Genomic DNA, 21,835 nt, shown 5'->3' with positions numbered 1-21,835 from the left:
GAAGGCTATGCTAACTATCGTCTCGGCAAATGAGAGCGTAGTTTGTCAGTGAACCATCGCTAGCAAAGTCGACTGTACATCTGGGGTGAGTGCTAGGAAGTCTCTCTAGACCTGCCGTGTGGCGGCGCTCGGTCTGCAATCACTGACAGTGGCGACACGCGTGTCCGACGTATACTACCGGACCGTGGCCGATTTAAAGGCCACCACCTAGCAAGTGTGGTGTCTGGCGGTGACACCACAAATAACATTGACTGCTATTAAATTAATAAAGAAGAGCCAGAATATTTTACAAAACAAAAAATGAAAAAACTTTCTTTGGAAAGAGGTGGATGCGAACCTGCTACCGCGCACTTCATAGCTTGAGACGCTCTGCACTTAGCTATGAGTTGAGCAGGCTAGTGTGGCTTTCTCGTCTGGAATATAATGTCTACAGACTGTATCTACAAATATCATTATTTGATATTTAACTACGAAAAATTATATCAAAACGACGCGCTTTTGACAGATTATCATTATGCCGTAGCACTGAAACTGTCATAGGAATATTAAATACAGGAAACTTTTACCTGCCGATATGTAGTTTCCCGTCATTTTATTATGACAAATAGTCGCTACAACGAAGCGTTTTCGATAGATCCTCAATTTGCAGATGTTTTGAAACAGCTTACACGCATACCACGTACTATAAGATAAATAAAATCCACCAAATACGTAGTTTAATTAAATACAATATGGCAGCGTGTTAAATCTTGCTTGTGATATAAAATGATGTCGCATCTGATTGGCCACGTTCCTCTCCACGAGGCAAAAATATTATATGCCAGGTTCTTCACTTCACACTCCGCAGTGTAGTGAAATGTAGAATAACGCTTTGTGACGTCATCAGCTCCTGGTCTAAGCGCCTTTTCACGTCCCGTGAGTGGTCGGCATTACTTAACAATGTTATGGCAATTGGTAGCTTCAGCTCCTAGCTAAATAGAAGGCATCATTTCCTAAATTCGAATCAGCGTTTTCTTAAACTCCTATAAAAGCGATACGAATGAAAAAATCGGGTACAGAATCCACATGAACTTATTTTATAAATATTGCCCTAAGAAATAACGGAAGCGAAGTTGTTAACCCTATTCATTTTGATCTCATCAGCTTTGACTGTATGATCTAAAGCATTGCATGTAATCTCTTAGAGGATGATCACACACAGTTTTACTTACAGGTGTTTGAGAAAGCAAAGCTTGTCTCTGTGAGCCACATCACATGAGTAACCACCATGAGCGCAGAACCTAACGCCATCACCAGCGAATACGCTGTCCGAAAGCTCAGCCATCGGTATCTGAAAAAAAGTCGTTTCAGCACAGAAGTGAACTGTAAACAGCACTTCTACGTAAACGAAGCATCAGTGCAAAAGAGAAGGAAAAGTTTGAAACAGCACACATACAGGGTGTTACAAAAAGGTACGGCCAAACTTTCAGGAAACATTCCTCACACACAAATAAAAACAAGATGTTATGTGGACATATGTCCGGAAACGCTTAATTTCCATGTTAGAGCTCATTTTAGTTTCGTTCTTCCACCTACGCTCAATGGAGCACTTTATCATGATTTCATACGGGATACTCTACCTGTGCTGCTAGAACATGTGCCTTTACAAGTACGACACAACATGTGGTTCATGCACGATGGAGCTCCTGCACATTTCAGTCGAAGTGCTCGTACGCTTCTCAACAACAGATTCGGTGACCGATGGATTGGTAGAGGCGGACCAATTCCATGGACTCCACGCTCTCCTGACCTCAACCCTCTTGACTTTCATTTATGGGGGCATTTGAAAGCTCTTGTGTACGCAACCCCGGTACCAAATGTAGAGACTCTTCGTGCTCGTATTGTGGACGGCCGTGATACAATACGCCATTGTCCAGGGCTGCATCAGCGCATCAGGGATTCCATGCGACGGAGGATGGATGCATGTATCCTCGCTAACGGAGGACTTTTTGAACATTTCCTGTAACAAAGAGTTTGAAGTCACGCTGGTACGTTCTGTTGCTGTGTGTTTCCATTCCATGATTAATGTTATTTGAAGAGAAGTAATAAAATGAGCTCTAACATGGAAAGTAAGCGTTTCCGGACACATGTCCACATAACATATTTTCTTTCTTTGTGTGCGAGGAATGTTTCCTGAAAATTTGGCCGTACCTTTTTGTAACACCCTGTATATTGCACCAAGTACAATTTTACGTATCAGAGTCGGAACAACTTAGTCTACCAAGTACAAATATTGTTACAGCAACACAGAGAAGTAAATAACGTCTAAGTATTGCATCTATCTACCACAACAGTGTGACTGGCAGTACCTTTCAAGATATCCTGAACTACTTTTTCCAGTATGGAGCTTGTCTAAGTTATAAGCCGCTTTGAAAAAGAAGCAAGCAGGAGGCTATAAAACGAAAACCGCTCAAAGGATGGTAATGCCATTGCCCACGGGAGAAGGCGTGGTTCCTATAAGAGTGCTGGCATCCCAGACACGCCGCTAGAGGGATGTTCGCGCACATCCCCGAGACGAGAGACAGAGCACGTGTACCCACTGACTGTCCACTGCTCCCTATAGTACTAAAAACCGTGAAATGGAGGCTTCAGCCGAGAACAAAGGGATACAGTGTGTTTCCCTACAGCGGAAGGAGTTTGGGGAACGTAAATTCATAGCAGATGGCACAAGTGTAAAGATAGCACCACATTCCCGTTACAAATCAGACACTCAGTCCCATCTCTACGGCAAGGGCTGCCACTGTAACACACCGGTCTTCAATAACAGGCACAAGGGAGTCTATACCCAGGGATAAGAGTGGCCTTCGAGAAACGAAAAGTGCAGTGCAGCCTTGCGTTTTTCTTTCAAGAAAATGATCTAAAAGTTGGCATTACGCAGGTTTTTAACAGGTTTGGAACAGAAACTGTTTTAAGGCTACTAACAAGCCGTCATTCGTCTTCCAAAGTTTTAAAAATGTTCCATACACGCAGGTCTTCCCCCCCCCCTCCCCCCTACAAACTATCATATGAGTGCCCTTGTGAAAGCATGTATATGCTGGAGAGTGGTAGCGGTAGTCAGTGTGCGTCACTGGTCAACGACTTCTATCCTACCGTGAACCACTTGTGCCACAGTTTGACCCTACAATGAACACGTCATCATCTTCATACACTCGTGCCATCCTTTGATGAATTTCAATTTCCTGCACTCCTCCCACCGTCAGGAAATGCACTACATTCCTTTCCTCTTCTTTTGGAGCCTACATTTCACGGTTTTCAGCAATGGACCGCCAACAGTTTCACGTGCTTGTTCTGTCGTCACATAAGTGTATGTCCATGTCCGCCTAGCGCTGAGTATGAGGGACATACTTCGTTCCATAGGTAATAGCGTTAAAACTCCTTCTGTAGTTTTCGTTTTACAGCCTCTGCCTCGTTTCTTTTCGAATGCACCTTACAGTTATATCCTACTAATCCTAAACCGTTGCAAGCATGATACAGAATGATTTCTTCGACATGGCTAATCAGGAAGTTGGATGGTACGCCACATCGAAACACATAGTCGTTTTTTGTCACTTATAGTTAATATCATACTAAAACCACTTCTCAGATTTTAAGTACCAGTACACTCTGGAAGAAATCTATACTTTTTTAAACTATTGCCATTGATATAGTGCAGGTAAGGAAGAGATGGATGTCCTGACGTCGCTGACTAGCTGATATTTCAGCAAGTGTGGCGTGCATGGTCAAGAAAGAACTTTAATTCTACTCAGCTGGCCATTAAACATACAATGCCACGAGTAGCAGGATTAAGTGGTTACCGTTCTCTTGAAGGTCACCGTATCGCCTTCAAGGTCACACCTCACGTCATCCCCTTCCTCCTGAAGATCATCTCAACCCCTGTCCCCCTCACAAAACCTACGTCTTCCCCATGCAGTGTTGCCCTATTTGTGGTAGGAAAAATGCAAAATGTCGGATATAGCCCACTTGTGCTATTTAAAATTCAAGATTGCAACAATAGGTCACTTGACTTAAATAGATGACTAGACCTACGTTAAAATGATGGGAGATTGTTGGTGTACGAATCCAAGATGTGAGAAACTATGGTAATATAAGTCAGCTTTTTATATGTACTACTATGTTGGAGACAACCTATCTGTGATACTCAAAAATCCTTTAGTATAACATTATTAATTTGTAATTTTTATTAATATCATGACTTTGTAATACACTATCTGATCAGTTACTCATTTCATAGGTATGTCAGATCACTCAATGTCATGAGAAGCAGACCCACCAGTGTGTAAGGAGGAAGGTGGTATTCCATTCTGAATAGAGAAGCAGCAGCAACAGGATGTATCAGTCAGGAAAGTTCAGTAACTTTGAATGTGGCCTAGTCTTTGGAAGTCACTTGAGTAACAAATCCATCGGGGGCATTCCATCCCTCCTAAAACTGCTGAAGATAAATGTTGGCGATGTGACTGCGAAGTGGGAACATGAAGGAACAACCACAGCTACACCAAGACCAGACAAACCTCACGTAATAATGGACAGGAACCAACAAGTATTGTGGAGTGTGGTCATAAAAAATCGCATGGAAACAACAGAAGGCATCACTCTTGAGTTCCAAAGTGTTACCAAAGGTCCAACTAAAGCAATGACTATGTTTAGAGAGTTAAAAAGATTGGGGTACAACGGTTGAGCAGCTGCTCATAAGCTGCACATATCCGTAGTAAATACTAAGTGAAGGTTAAGGTAGTGCAAAGACTGATGCCACTGGACAGTGGATGACTGGAAAGAATGATTTGGAGTGACAAATCAGACTACACTCTGTAGCAGTCCAGTGTAAGTATTTGGGTTTGGTGTATGCCTGGAGAACATTACTTGTCGCTATGTGTAGCACAAACTGTGAAGTACAGAGGTGGTGGTTTTGTTGTATAGGGGTGTTTTATGCGGTTAGAGCGAGTTCACCTTATTGTGCATAAGAAAACGCTAAACGTGGAAGGATACGAACCTGTTTTTCAGCATGGTGGCCTGAAATGGACTGGCCTGGCCGGATTCCTGACCTGAACCCAAAGGAACACCTTTGGGATGGGCTAGAACATTGAAGTCGCTGCAGACCCCAGCATCCAATTTCACTACCTTCTCTGAGTTTGACTCTTGAAGAATAGTAGGATGCATTCCTTCATAGGCATCCAGAGACCTCACTGAAAGCTTTCCCAGCTCAGTTCAGGCCACCATAAAAGCGAAAGGCAATGTCCCATAATAGGTCGTTGGATACCTTTGATCTTCTGATTGAGAAAATTAATATCTAAGTGACATTTGTAGAATAATATAAATGATGAAATAAATCGGTGAGCGTCAGTGGCAGGATAAGAATCAAATATAGTGAAAAGAGTATTCATATACTAAGAAAAAATGGTTGAAATTTGGACAGAAAGATAATCAATATGTAGGATCTCATGATGAACAGTATTTCCAGCAGTTACAGAGGTTTTTCAGCAAAGTTTGAGCAGCCCTCTGGAAGTTTTGACTTATTCATTGTTGTCAGAACTCCTATATTGACTGGCCTGGACAAGCTCCCTGCAAGTTTCGACTTGTTCATCTCCTGCCACCGCCTCCGTTCCTCTACTGGCTTGTTTGAACAAGTTCCGTGGAGGTGTTAACTTTTCATTCCCTCCCAATACCATCATCACTGTTAGAGTTTGAACAGGATTCTTACAAGTTTCGACTTCTTCACTGCTCCATCACCCTGTTCATATTACCACCATTTCTGACATCTTTAACTTTCACACTACCAATCTCCCACACTTAACTCACGAATTATTTCCACCATCTTGTATTTTAAGTATCACAAGAGCGCTGTATCCGCCACCATGCATTATTCAAATGGCAATGTTTCGTAGGAAAAGGTGAAGGGAAGACCTGGAAGGGGAAGGGGAAGGGGAAGGGGAAGAGGAAGGGGTAGGGGAAGGGGAAGGGGAAGGGGAAGGGGAAGGGGAAGGGGAAGGAGATGGAGGTGATCTTATGGGGTGACGGGGTGACAGTGAGAAGTGACCTTGAAGGGCAACTACAAGTAAATGGGGGAAAAGGTGACCATACAGTATGACATTGAGGGTGACAAAGACCTGTACCCTTGCGATATGACAATGAAAGGGGACCTTGAACTGCACTAGAAAGCGCTTCACTCCTCTACTGCTGTGAAGGTACCATGTAAAAAACAACATATTGACATGACGTTTACACTACACAGTATACGAAAAATGATCAGTATTTCAATTTTTTGTGTTTGGTATATCTTTCAGAAATTACCAGTAACCCCACCACCACCTTCAATTCTTTGAAGAATCAAACTCTCATGATTTGAAATTAGGTTTTAAAGTCTGCTGGAAGCCGCTAAGTAATCTTACTGTCAAACACAGGATGAGTATAATGTGGGTTATTTGGCTTTCTTTTAAGAAAAGCTAGTTTTTCATGCATCCCATTGTTTATGATGTCATATCCTCTAAACTATGTGTAGTAAAATGAAACAGTTTTGCAGATACGTTTACAGGGACATGTGGGTACTTTAGCAAAATGTGGTGCAAATAGAGTTAGTAGTGAAGAAGTAATAAATTAAGACATCGGACCTGACGCTCATGTTTTATCGTATGAACAATGAAACTTCTTTCCTTTCATTGTTTTGTGTGTGTGTGGGGGGGGGGGGGGTTGTTTAGTGAAAGAAAAATTCGAAAAGGGTTGAAATTAAGTGTAAAATGTATTGGAAATCAGTAAGTGCAGTCATCTCAAATACCAAAGAATGTACTGCAGCGAGATACGTTGCATCAAGATGCACACACAGTTTCTAACTTCAATATTTCACTCACTGTATTAAGCCCTTAATGAAAGATTACATAGTTTAATGAGTAGATTGTGACAGCATTTTAAATTTTTAAACTCAGACCATCATTATATGAAATACTGAAAATAAAATTTTTGTTGGCCCTAGAAGCCATTAGATAGGCAACCTGCAAGGGGGCTATGCCCTGGGTTAGCCATTTAGTATTATGTATTCCCAGCACCACAAACATTTATTGGAAGTTCAGGCCATGAATAGTCCACAGAAACATAATAGAGCTTTTGGAGGATAGTTTCTATTAACTAAGTTCGCAAAGCTTGATATAAGAACTGCCCTCATTTAACTTTTCGAGAGTTTTTGAAAACATTCTGAAGCAATTGAAGTATCAAAGTCGATATACGAGTCTGAAATACTCCTATGCAGGTAATTTAATTCATTCAAAAGATAGGGTACATTGTTGTGGTTTGACAAGCTCTCCACATCAGCATATCCGGTGCCTAACTGCATAACTGCAGCAATTTACAGCCATTTCAGCCTGCTGATTGTGTTCATATCTAGGTCTCCCTCTACAATTTTGGCCCTCACGCACCTCTTCGTTACCAAACTGATTATTTCTTAATGCTTCAGGGTGTCTCTTATCAATTGTTCCCTTCTTTTACTCAAAGTGTGCCACAAATTTTCTTGTTCTGCAGTTCGATTTAGCACTACCTCGTTTGTTGTTACACTTACAACTTATCCCTGTAATTTTCTATAGCGACAAATTTCAGAAATTTCTATTCTCTTCTTGTCTGAACTGCTTATTGTCCCCGTTTCTCTTCTGTACAAGAGCTATACTCAACAAAGATACCTTCAGAAAAGATTTCCTAAGTTTTCATTTTATATTAAATGTTTAAAAAAATTCTTCTTTTTATGAAATTCTTTTTTTTTCTGTTGCCAGTTTGCATTTTATACACTTTCTACTTGGGCTTTAGTTGGTTATTTTTCTGCCAAATAACAAAACTTTTCTATTACTTTTTGTGTCTCACTTCCTCATCTAATTCCCTCAGCATCACCTAATTTTATTCGACTACATTCCATTACACTTGTTTTACTTTTGGTGATGCTCATCTTATAACCCCTTTTCACGAGACCATTCCACTCCAATGTTGTTTCGAGTTCATTGCTCTCTGAGAGAGTTACAACGTCATAAGGAAACCTCAAAGATTTTATTTCTTCGCCCTGAACTTTAATTCCCTCTCCAAATTTCTCCTTGGTTTCCTTTACTGCTTGCTCAATGTACAGGTTGGAGGTACGTTACAATCCTGTCTCACTCCTTTCTCAACTAATATTTTCTTTCATATCCTTCGACTCTTAAAATTAGTCTGGTTTGTGTACAAGTCGTACATAACCTTTCACTAACTGTATTTTATCTCTGCAATCTTCCAAATCTCATAGAGTGTTGCCTACTGTGAGGTGGGATCAGAATTTTCTCGTGTGATCCTACATTACTCCTGTACCCAAACTGATCTTCTCCAAAGTTGGCTTCTACCAGCTTTCCCATACTTCTGTAAATATCTCTGTCCGTATCTTGAAACCATGGCTTGTTGAACTAACGTATCGGTAATGCTCATATGTGCTTTCCTTGGAGTTGGAATTACTGCATTAATCCCAGAGTCTGCAGGAATTTCGCCTGTTTCATATGTCCTGTACACCAGATGAAAACGTTTTATTATGGCTCGCTCTTCCATTCTGAGGAAATGTAATTTACTTCACAGGCCTTGTTTCGATTGAGAACTTTCTGTGATTTTTCATTTATTCTTACAGAATCATATCTCCCTTGTCATATTCATCTACTTCCTCTTCATTTCTATAATACTATCTTCAAGTTTATTTCTGTTGCAAAGTCCCTCTACAAATTCCTTTCTCCTTTGAGCTTTCCCTTCTTCGTTCAGCACTGCCTCACCATCCAAGCTCGTGATACTCATACAGCTACGTCTCTTTTCTGCAAATGCCTCTTCAATTTTTCTGAAGGATGCACCTATGTTTCCCCTAACCTTAGAAGTTTTCACAGCCTGTCCTCTAGCCATCTCTGTATAGCTAATTTGCATTTTCTGTCAATATCATTTTTTCGACATCTGTATTTCCTGCTACCTGCTTCATATGCTACGTTTTTGTACTCTCTCTTTTCATTACTTAAATTTAATATATCCTTTGTTTCCCAAGGATACCACATCTTGGCTTTTTAACTATGTTGACGTCTGCTCCCTTCATTATTTCATTTTCTTGCGTATTCCTTTCCCCTGTTTCAGTCAAACGTTACCTAATGGTTCCTGTGAAACTCTCAACAACCTCTGGTTCTTTCAATTTATCCAGATGCCATCTCCTTGAATGGCTACTTTTTTGCAATTTCTACAGTTTTAATTGCCAATCAATTATGGTCAGAGTCCATATATACCCCTGGGAATATCTTACAGTTTTAAATCTGCTTCTGAAATCCCTGTTTTACCACCATATAATCAGTCTGAAACCTTCCAGTGTTACCAGGTCTGTTCCACATACGCAACCTTCTTTTCTTTCTTCACTCTTAAATCACGTGTTAGAAACGGTTAAATTACGCACTATGCAAAGTTGTGCGAGATGGCTTCCCCCTTTCTTCCTTTCCCCCAGTCCATGTTCTACTATTTTTCCTTCTCTTGCTTTTCCTACTGTCGCATACCAGTCATCCATATATCAGGCACATTGTGTTTCACTTTTATTTAGACATTTTATAGTGATTTTCGTTTCTGTATCTTTTAAGCCATTGTATCCCTATGTCAGCCTGGTTTAATTAATGCTTTGAAAACATTATTTTCATGTAAACAGAACCGGCAATGTTTGAGAACTCCGGAATTATAATTTGGCCCATTGAATCACACTGAAAATCAGGCTTCAGTGTCATTGGAAATTGTGTGAATGATGGTCTGACTCATAAGGCGCTTCGCACTACTGATGAAGAGTTTGCTTGATGCCGTATGACGTCACAAGTTCCCAGAATAAAAAATGTGGCCTGAGATGAAGGTGGGCAGTTTTGGCGAGAACTGAAAGTTTTCAGTGAGTTACGCCAGTTATTGCTGATGGGTGCAACATTATCAGATGTTTCGGTTCTAATAACGGTACGGTGGCAACGGTATGACACCACACTGAAGTGGAACAATGTGTTTTTGTTTTGTACAGAATAGTAACAAGCAAACACTGAGAAAAGTTAATTTTGAAACCATGTCAAATATTATATGAGCAATATATCTATAACACCGAGCAATATACACCAGATAAGCAGCCTACATCCACAAGAGTTGTACATTTGAGAATCTAGAAGCTCGCCTTTTATATGTATATACAGGGTGTCACTCCTATGAGTCGGGGAGAATTTTTCTCTAGTGTTTCGGCAGCTGTTTGCAATTTATTTTTTGCAAAGTGTAGCTGAATGCAGCCCAGTCACAAGCTTCCTGCTATTTCTATCGTCAACGAAGAATGTCCGTTTGTTTCCCGTTCCAAACATAATGATTTTAAAGCGGAATTTTACGTGCCTATTGGATAGAGCGGTTCCAAATTCATTAGTGCGATCTTCGGTTTAGCGACATGTATTAACAGGGACGGTAAAAGACGAAGAATAACCAGTGTCAGAACGGCCGTGGCCGGCGCTGCCTGCTGCCTCCACACAGCAGTTCAACTCTGTCGCTGCTGGAGTACTGGTTACTTTGTGTTTCACTGTCCCTGTTGATACATATCGCTTAATACATGTTGCTAAACCGAATGTCGCACTATATCTAGAATTCCACTTTAAAAATCGTTTTGCTAGTAACAGGCAATAAGCCAACGTTTTCCATTGGCAATGGACGTCACAGGAAACTTGTAATGAGAAGTATTTGTTAGCGTTGACCCTTACGAGGGACACCCTGTATACCCAAAACCCCACTGAAAAACTTTCAGAGGTTATTCAGGAATACCTTCTGACTATTTTGGAATAGAGAAGCCAAGGTCTCTGGCGGTTCGTTACAGAGTAATAAAATAATTATAATTTATTCCGTTTGTTACCGCAATCACCCTCGCTTCTGTAAAAACGCCTTTACAACAGCGAAGAATCCTGTAATATGCAATAACCAAAACGTACAACACATAGTAAAACAACATACCCTCAGTCGGAACACAGATTCAGCACGTAATAAATGTAGAACTCTTTCCTTACGGGCCTTCTTCGAAAGCCGGCCGGGGTGGCCGAGCGGTTCTAGGCGCTACAGTCCGGAACCGCGAAACCGCTACGGTCGTAGGTTCGAATCCTGCCTCGGGCATGGATGTGTGTGATGTACTTAGGTCAGTTAGGTTTAAGTAGTTTTAAGCTCTAGGGGACTGATGACCTCAGAAGTTTATCCCATAGTGCTCAGAGCCATTTGAACCTTCTTCGAAATGTCGACCACCATGATCATGGAAGTTAGTATAGTGCCACTCCGTCAACTGTCTTGTATGTTCAAGAATTCCAGGACTCTGGCACACTATTTCCGCAGCTGCGATAATCCTAGCAAACAGGTCCGCGCAACGTAAACTAAGCACTACATACGTCCCCGGGAGAAGAGCTCCATTGGTGTCATGACTGGTGAGCGGCTTGGTCATGGAATAGGACCGCTGCGAGCGATCCAATGAGTATATGATGTAGAGGGAAGGGAAGGGAAGGGAAGGGAAGGGAAGGGAAGGGATGGCTGGAAATCTCGTGAGTTCCAGCCGCACGGGGAATTGTGTTAATGTAATGGTGAAAGTTGAAAATTTGTGCCGGATCAGGACACGAATCCCTGGTTGGCTTAACCACCTTGGCCATCTGGACACGGTCTCCGTCCGACCCAGTTCTTAAGCAGGGTGGTGCGATGTACCATTTCTTGCTTTTATGTCCCCCCCCCCCAAGGGCAAAGAGAAAAGGTGAAGCGGTAGCCCAGCGTTGAGCCTGCCCCTACCGTCATGTATTTTTGATTTTCTAATGTTAAAAAACATAAGATTTTTTTTCCTGTTCCTCAGTAAGAGGAAGGACTCGCTCTCTGTTAATGAACCAAGACAGACGCACTTATTTTAGAGCGAAATCGGCAGTAGCCATTATGGTTCTGAGACTAATTAAAAAGTCTGTATTTTTTATGTGTGTAGAAAGAAGAATATAGCGGTATTTCAAATGGTTCAAATGGCTCTGCGCACTATGGGACTCAACTGCTGAGGTCATTAGTCCCCTAGAACTTAGAACTAGTTAAACCTAACTAACTTAAGGACATCACAAACATCCATGCCCGAGGCATGATTCGAACCTGCGACCGGAGCGGTCTTGCGGTTCCAGACTGCAGCGCCTTTAACCGCACGGCCACTTCGGCCGGCATAGCGGTATTTCACCAGTGGAAAATTAAGTAATTAATCAAATGGCTCTGAGCACTATGGGACTTAACATCTGTGGTCATCAGTCCCCTAGAACTTAGAACCACTTAAACCTAACTAACCTGAAGACATCACGCATATCCATGCCCGAGGCAGGATTCGAACCTGCGACCGTAGCAGTCGCGCGGTTCCGGACTGAGCGCCTAGAACCGCTAGACCACCGCGGCCGGCAAGTAATTAATCCAAGTAGTACTGTAATATATAAAAATCCAAGAAGCCCAACTGTGTACTTCAGAGTTATTAGGAAGATCCGATTACACAAGGAATGATGGACACGGCCAAGATTTTCTAGGTGGGACGGCAATCGGACGTAGTATTATTAATTGGTAAGCATAAATCTACAACAAGAGAAAGACTATTTCGTTTATGAGGAACTAATATGAAAAGATTCTTTACCCATTTACTGGCATAGCTCAGCTTATTCTGCTTGGCCGACTCGCCGAAAAATTAATCTCACTATTTCCATATACCTAAAAATTTATTATTATTTTTTAGTATATTGTAGTGGCCGAGGCGAATAAGGCAACCCTTTAAGAGAAGCGCTTCATCTGGGTTCCAGTCCCAGTTTGTCACAAATTTTCAACTTCAGCCACTGCATTACCACAATGGACTGCGCGGCTGGAATTCCCATTCTTTCCGTTTCTCCCCATCCTCTGTTTCATATAAATGTATGCACCAGCAGCGTCATCAGGAATGGTGTCCTGTCGGACATGTCCGACGGAGCAGGCACCTCTCAGATATATACAACACATCGTCATCCAAATTGTACTTCAATGTCGTTCCTAACATCGAGTTGCGAAGTGCACCACAGCCTCGTCATGTTGAAACAAGATAAGGTGACGAATTCTCAGCGGCACATTTTCTGCGAATTGTTCGAGCACATGTTTAAAGAACGATGTGTACACCACTCCGTTCAGTGTATAAGGAAATAGGTAAGGTCCAGTCACATACTTGTTTACTATACCAGCCCATACGTTCACAGCAAACGCCCCCTCAAAACAGTTCAGTGGCTTGTGCTCAGAGCTAGTGCAACGCGCTGAGCACTAGAGACAGGTGTGACACCAATCGCATATAACACATTCTCTTCCATATCGGGTGTTCTAGTATACTACACACAGCCACTATCTTCCATTCTAAACTGGAAGGGTCCTGTTTTTCGTAGGCGCCTATTTACAGATGCAAAAGTACAAAGTGTTTATAAATTAGTTACACAAATGTAACCTTTAATTGTGAGAAAGGTGCATAAGTTACAGAAATGTTTGATACTGCACTGAGTGTAGAGTATCTTCAAGTTTTATTTACAAATGTTCAATGTGGCTACCTTTTGTAACAAATGGCCCCTCTTTAACCAGTTTCCCGCCAAATCCTTTGAAGCAAATCTTGATGCATGGTGGCAGCTGTTTGTATTATCCATTGCTGCAGCTCGTCTACGTTTCTCTGAAGTGGGGGAACAAACACTCTGCCTTTCATGTAACCCCATACATAGAAGTCCATTTGTATTAAGTCAGGTGGTCGTTGTGTCCAGGATATTATGCCTCGACGTCCAGTTCAAGTGGGCACATTCCTAAGGAGGACGACTTCGCAGCACGCCACCTTGCTGAAAATAAATTCTGTACCCATATCCTGTTGTAATTGCGCCATCAGATAATGTTCAAGCGCGACCAGGTACGATATTCCAATTACTCTCTCAGCATTATACGACTCCATGATGACTGTTGGAATAACTAATCCGCTTATGTCACCTAGTGGGAACGCCGGGAACTAACAGTGTTAGGCGGGAGTGACACTTGCAGATAAACTGCATTCGCCGCTGTATCGAACGTTTCTGTAAGTTACTTACCTTTCTCACAATTAAAGGTTACTTTCGTCTAACTAATTTATAAACGATCGTTCCTGTGATGCGTTTGCCCTCAGTGCAGGAGCAGCTCATCGTAGTGTCGTTGCGCAGTTCTTCCGTTACATTCAGTGAAGCCATACACGAGCTGCATGTCGGCCACCTTTTCATCAATAAACCTATCCATAGTGCTGACTGAATCACTGCTGATGAAACACTGATACAGCTGGAAAAGGAGATCATAGACATAACCGAGCAGTACTGAATGCAAACGCGAAACAACGTGTTAAAAGGGCCATTACTGTTGTCAACAGCAGGTACCGTGAAGAATGGAAACAACACACACAGCGCATACCGTCGAAGTTTGCATTGTGGTGCACTACTTTCAGTGCATCAGAGGTACAAAGCTAATACAGGGCAAGAAAGCGAACGAAATGCAATAACTCTGTAACGAGCCGCCAGAGACAGCGGGTCCGTTATACAAGGAAGAGCCAAAGAAACTGGTAGACCTGCCTAATATCATGTAGGGTCCCCGCGAGCACGTAGAAGTGCCGCAACACGACGTGGCCTGGACTCGACTAACGTCTGAAGTACTGCTGGAGTCAACTGACACCATGAATCTTGCAGGGCTGTCCATGATTCTGTAAGAGTACGAGGGGGTTGAGTGTTGGGACCACTCCTGTTCCTTATTTATACTGTCTGCTGATGACACTAGCTTGGTAGTAAAGGATGTTGTGTGCAACATTTGCCCGGTTTCAAATAGTGCAGTACATGACCTAAGTTCATGGCTTGTCGAAAATAAACTAACGCTAAATCCCAGTAAGACTCAGTTTTTACAGTTTCTAATACACAACACAACTAGACCTTCAAGGAACTCCTCGACAGAATAGAAGGAGTCACCCATGAGGAAACTCTTCAGTTGCGATTTGAAAGCACGTGGATTACTGCTAAGATTTTTGAATTCGAGTAGAAGCTTATTGAAAATGGATGCAGCAATATACTGCACACCTTTCCGCACAATAGAACAGAACGGGCATATGATTAGTGAAACTGAACAGTTCAAATTTCTCGGTGTTCAGATAGAGAGTAAGCTGTCGTGGAAAGCCCACGTTCAGAATCTTGTTCAGAGACTTAATACTGCCACTTTTACTATTCGAACGGAATCTGAAGTGAGTGAGCGTTCGACACGAAAATTAGTCTACTTTGCTTATTTTCATTCGCTTATGTCGTATGGTATTATATTTTGGGGTAACTCTTCCCATTCTAAAAGGATATTTTTGGCTCAAAAACGGGCGGTTCGGGCAATAAGTGGTGTAAGTTCACGAACCTCTTGTCGACACCTGTTCACGAGTCTGGGTATTTTGACATTGGCATCTCAATATATATATATATATATATATATATATATATATATATATTCCTTACTGTCATTTTTTGTCTTGTGACAGCCAGAGCGAGAGCACCAGCAGCAGCTAGTACTGTTTGTATAAAGCGTTTATTTTGCATTTTGTTTACGACCTTCCACTAAGGAAGGGATTCTATTTGTGTTTATCTGCTCTGCATAGTAACTAACAGTTCTTGATAAAACTTTACGTAGTTTTCGTGTTAGATTTCTTAGTGTTTTCTTGATCGTTTAGAACAGAAAGCGCCCTATAACCGTCTTTTGTTTGTTTCGCGGCCGTTAGCCACTAGTCACTTGAATCAGCAGTTGTCTTGTGACAGCCAGAGCGAGAGCACCAGCAGCAGCGAGTACTGTTTGTATAAAGCGTTTTTGTACTTATTTGCTGCGCTTAGCTTTTAAATAGTTTTTCTGGGAAAACCTAGCGTAGTTTTCGCGCCTCGTATTTAAGTGAGTGTTTCTTGATTATCAGAGTAGCTCATCAGAAGATTATCTTGGGAATTTGTCACCGTATAGAGTAGGGTAAACATAGTCATGTGTAGGGACTGTGGTTGTTGTGAGCGGACGCAAGGAGAATTGGCCACTCTTCGGGGGCAGGTGGAGGCTTTGTCTGTTAGGCTCATCGAGCTCGAGGCGCAGGCGTCGGCTCGTAGTGGCGTTGGGGCAACTGTGGTGAGACCTATGCCTACTTCGGTGGCCTTGGAATCACATGGAACCCCTGATGTCGCTGCGTCTTCCGGCAGTGAGCATCTTACCGGTCAGCCATCACTCCAGGGTGAATGGCGGACAGTGGTGGGCTCGCGCGTGCCTGGCCGAAAGGCGAAGGTGGGATCTGGCCGCGTGGCAGCTGCCTTACCCCTTTCCAACAGGTACGGGGTGCTTCCTAGTGGTGATGACATCGTTTCCGAGCCACCACAGGATGCCTCGCCTGTTGGGCCAGTGGCCGATTCTCCGGCAAGGTCCCGACAGTCACAGAGGGCGGGCCTATTAGTTATAGGGAGCTCCAACGTTAGGCGGGTTATGGAGCCCCTCAGGAAAATAGCGGGTAGGTCGGGGAAGAATGCCAGTGTGCACTCGGTGTGCTTGCCGGGGGGTCTCGTCCGTAATGTGGAGGAGGCCCTTCCGGCAGCTATTGAACGCACTGGGTGTGACCGGCTGCAGATAGTAGCACATGTCGGAACGAATGACGCCTGCCGCTTGGGTTCTGAGGCCATCCTTGGTTCCTTCCGGCGGCTGGCTGATTTGGTGAAGACAACCAGCATCGCACGCGGAGTGCAAGCTGAGCTTAATATCTGCAGCATAGTGCCCAGAGTCGATCGCGGTCCTCTGGTTTGGAGCCGTGTGGAGGGTCTAAACCAGAGGCTCAGACGACTCTGCGACTATAATGGTTGCAAATTCATCGACCTCCGTTATTGGGTGGAGAACTGTAGGGCCCCCCTAGACAGGTCAGGCGTGCACTACACACCGGAAGCAGCTACTAGGGTAGCAGAGTACGTGTGGCGTGCACACGGGGGTTTTTTAGGTTAGAGGGACCCCCCCTTGGGCTAAACGATAAAATACCTGACGGCTTACCAGAGAGGACATTATCATCGTTGATAAAGAACGTCCGTCCTCAGAGACCAAAAACAGGAAAAGTTAACGTAATATTGGTAAACTGCAGGAGTATCCAGGGCAAAGTTCCTGAATTAGTATCTCTTATTGAAGGAAATAGTGCGCATATAGTATTAGGAACGGAAAGTTGGTTAAAACCGGAAGTGAACAGTAACGAAATCCTAGACACAGAATGGAATATATACCGCAAGGATAGGATAAACGCCAATGGTGGAGGAGTATTTATAGCAGTAAAGAATTCAATAATATCCAGTGAAGTTATTAGCGAATGCGAATGTGAAATAATCTGGGTTAAGTTAAGTATCAAAGGTGGTTCAGATATGATAGTCGGATGCTTCTATAGACCACCTGCATCAGCAACCGTAGTAGTTGAGCGCCTCAGAGAGAACCTGCAGAACGTCGTGAAGAAGTTTCGTGATCATACTATTGTAATAGGGGGAGACTTCAATCTACCAGGTATAGAATGGGATAGTCACACAATCAGAACTGGAGCCAGGGACAGAGACTCTTGTGATATTATCCTGACTGCCTTGTCCGAGAATTACTTCGGGCAGATAGTTAGAGAACCAACTCGTGAAGCTAACGTTTTAGACCTCATAGCAACAAATAGACCGGAACTTTTCGACTCCGTGAATGTAGAAGAGGGTATCAGTGATCATAAGTCAGTGGTTGCATCAATGACTACAAGTGTAATAAGAAATGCCAAGAAAGGAAGGAAAATATATTTGCTTAACAAGAGTGATAGGGCACAAATCGCAGAATATCTGAGTGACCACCATCAAACGTTCATTTCTGAGGAAGAGGATGTGGAACAAAAATGGAAAAAATTCAGAAACATCGTCCAGTACGCCTTAGATAAGTTCGTACCGACTAAGGTCCAAAGCGAGGGGAAAGAGCCACCGTGGTATAACAATCATGTACGAAAGGTACTACGGAAACAAAGAAACATCATAGGTTTAAGGGTAGTCTAATCATAGCTGATAAGGAAAAGCTGAACGAAGCGAAAAAGAGCGTAAAGAGAGCAATGAGAGAAGCATTCAACGAATTCGAACATAAAACATTGGCAAACAATCTAAACAAGAACCCTAAAAAGTTTTGGTCATATGTAAAATCGGTAAGCGGATCTAAATCCCCTATTCAGTCACTTGTTGACCACGATGGCACCGAAACAGAGGACGACCGAAGAAAGGCAGAAATACTGAATTCAGTGTTCCGAAACTGTTTCACTGCGGAAAATCGTAACACGGTCCCTGACTTCAGCCGTCTCACGGACGCCAAAATGGAAAATATTGAAATAAACGATATCGGAATTGAAAAACAACTGCTATCACTTAGTAGCGGAAAAGCATCCGGACCAGACGAGATACCCTTAAGATTCTACAGTGATTATGCTAAAGAACTTGCCCCCTTTCTATCAGCAATTTATCGTAGATCGCTGGAAGAACGTAAAGTACCTAGCGACTGGAAGAAAGCGCAGGTCGTTCCCATTTTCAAGAAGGGTCATAAATCAGATGCGAATAATTATAGGCCTATTTCGCTTACGTCAATCTGTTGTAGAATAATGGAACATGTTTTGTGTTCTCGTATTATGACGTTCTTAGATAATACAAATCTCCTTCATCATAACCAACATGGATTCCGCAAACAGAGATCATGTGAAACTCAGCTCGCCCTATTTGCCCAAGAAATTCACAGTGCCGTAGACACTGGCGAGCAGATTGATGCCGTATTCCTGGACTTCAGGAAGGCATTTGATACGGTTCCGCACTTACGTTTAGTGAAAAAAATACGAGCTTACGGAATATCGGACCAGGTTTGTGATTGGATTCAGGATTTCCTAGAAGAAAGAACACAACATGTCATTCTTAACGGTTCAAAATCTGCAGATGTAGAGGTAATTTCGGGAGTACCGCAGGGAAGCGTGATAGGACCTTTATTGTTTACAATATACATAAATGACTTAGTTGACAACATCGGTAGCTCCGTGAGGCTATTTGCAGATGACACGGTTGTCTACAAGAAAGTAGCATCATCAGAAGACTCGTACGTACTCCAGGAGGACCTGCAGAGGATTAATGCATGGTGCGACAGCTGGCAGCTTTCCCTAAACGTAGATAAATGTAATATAATGCGCATACATAGGGGCAGAAATCCATTCCAGTACGATTATGCCATAGGTGGTAAATCATTGGAAGCGGTAACGACCGTAAAATACTTAGGAATTACTATCCGGAGCGATCTGAAGTGGAATAATCACATAAAACAAATAGTGGGAAAAGCAGGCGCAGGGTGAGATTCATAGGAAGAATTCTAAGAAAATGTGACTCATCGACGAAAGAAGTAGCTTACAAAACGCTTGTTCGTCCGATTCTTGAGTATTGCTCATCAGTATGGGACCCTTACCAGGTTGGATTAATGGAAGAGATAGACATGATCCAGCGAAAAGCAGCGCGATTCGTCATGGGGACATTTAGTCAGCGCGAGAGCGTTACGGAGATGCTGAACAAGCTCCAGTGGCGGACACTTCAAGAAAGGCGTTACGCAATACGGAGAGGTTTATTATCGAAATTACGAGAGAGCACATTCCGGGAAGAGATGGGCAACATATTACTACCGCCCACATATATCTCGCGTAATGATCACAACGAAAAGATCCGAGAAATTAGAGCAAATACGGAGACTTACAAGCAGTCGTTCTTCCCACGCACAATTCGTGAATGGAACAGGGAAGGGGGGATCAGATAGTGGTACAATAAGTACCCTCCGCCACACACCGTAAGGTGGCTCGCGGAGTATAGATGTAGATTTATATGTAGAAATATTAGCTTATTTCCAAAGATAAGCAGCTTTCACTCGGTTAATACTCGGCAGAAATCAAACCTGCAATTTGATCAGACTTCCTTAACTCTTGTGCAGAAAGGTGTGCAGTATACTGCTGCATCCATTTTCAATAAGCTACCACTCGAATTCAAAAATCCTAGCAGTAATCCGCGTGCTTTCAAATCGAAACTGAAGAGTTTCCTCATGGGTCACACCTATCTGTCGAGGAGTTCCTTGAAAAATTAAGCTGATTCTTATTGTACTGTTGATGGCGTTTACTTAAACTTGTGGACTGACTTTTTTCGGGTTCATAAACATTTATTTTTATCTGTTATTACTTTTATGTTGTAATTTCATATACTGACAGGTTCCATGGCCTTGCAGATTTACTCCTTAATTTGATCCCACGGAACTTGACGTGTAAGTAAAATAAAATAAAATCTCTTCCGAAAATCACGTTGCAAGGCATCCCAGATATGTTCAACAATGTTCGTGTCCGGGGAGTTTGGTGGCCAGCGGAAGTGTTTAAACTCGGAAGTGTGTTCCTGGAGCCACTCTAAAGCAGTTCTGCATGTGTGGGATGTCACATTGTCCTGCTGGAATGCCCAAGTCTGTCGGAATGACAGTGGACATGAATGGATGCAGGTGATCAGACAGGACACTTACGTACGTGTCACCTGTCAGAGTCGTATCTAGACGTATCAGGAGTCCCATATCACTCCAAATGTACACGCCCCACACCACTACAGACTCCACCAGCTTGAACAGTCCCCTGCTGACACGCAGGTTCTATGGTTTCATGAGATTGTCTCCATACCCGTACACGTCCATCCGCTCGATACAATTTGAAACGAGACTCGTCCGACCATGCAACATGTTTCCACTCATCAAGAGCCCCGTGTCGGTGTTGACGGGCCCAGGCGAGGCGTAAAGCTTTGTGTCGTGCAGTCATCAAGGGTGCACGAGTGGGCCTTCGGCTCCGAAAGCCCATTTCGATGATGTTTCGTTGAATGTTTTGCACGCTGACAGTTGTTGATGGCCCAGCATTGAAATGTGCAGCGATTAGCAGAAGGATTGCACTTCTGTCACGTAGAACGATTCTCTTCAGTCGTCGTTGGTCCCTTTCTTGCAGGTTCTTTTTCCAGCCTCAGTTATGTCGGAGATCTGATCTTTTACCGGATTCCTGATATTTACAGTACGCTCGTGAAATGATCGTACGGGAAAATCCCCACTTCATCGCTACCTCAGAGATGCTGTACGCCATCGCTCGTGCGCCGACTATGATTCTACGTTCAGACTCACTTAAGTCTTGATAACATGCCATTGTGGTAGCAGTAATCTATGTAGCAACTGCGCCAGACACTAGTTGTCTTATATAGGGGTTGCCGACCGCAGCGCCGTATTCTGCCTGTTTACATATACCTCCGTATTTCAATACGCATGCCTTTACCAGTTTCTTTGGAGCTTCTGCGTTTCAGATCAGTGGGAAGGTAGCTGCAGTCTCGTGTGCTACATATGCGGAGAGAAGTGGCACACTTGGCCGCTGCAAGTACCTGAGAGAGGCCGGCGAGGCCTGGCGCAGTCCCTCCACTGGCATCAGGGCGAACACCTGCGCAGCCACCAGCATGGGCCGCAGCGCCTCGTGCAGAGACGCGCCGCGCCGCCGGGCGTCGCGGGGTATCCAGGGCATCACTGGACACACCACAGCAAAGGGCAAGAGCTGCAGAACCGGCCACAAACAAACTTGATTGCATGACACGTCACTTCCCAAGAAAATCCATGACTCCTATGAATAAAAGAAATGATTTTTAGTTGACATACCCACACTGTGTAAACCATTGTGAAGATGATGGTAGAGGCTAATTCCCAAACAACCTGTTGTTAGGGCTTCTTCCCA

The 21,835-nt window shown here is 43.2% G+C and overlaps 1 pseudogene; it reads right to left on the bottom strand.

The window, feature by feature from the left end:
• The window catches only part of LOC124594283, a 57,909-nt pseudogene extending 36,281 nt beyond the window's left edge, over positions 1-21,628 (bottom strand).
• Between the last annotated feature and the right edge of the window lie 207 nt (positions 21,629-21,835).

Source organism: Schistocerca americana, chromosome 2 (genome assembly GCF_021461395.2).
Source record: "Schistocerca americana isolate TAMUIC-IGC-003095 chromosome 2, iqSchAmer2.1, whole genome shotgun sequence".
Lineage (NCBI taxonomy): Eukaryota > Metazoa > Arthropoda > Insecta > Orthoptera > Acrididae > Schistocerca > Schistocerca americana.
This window is presented reverse-complemented; position numbering and strand designations above follow the sequence as displayed.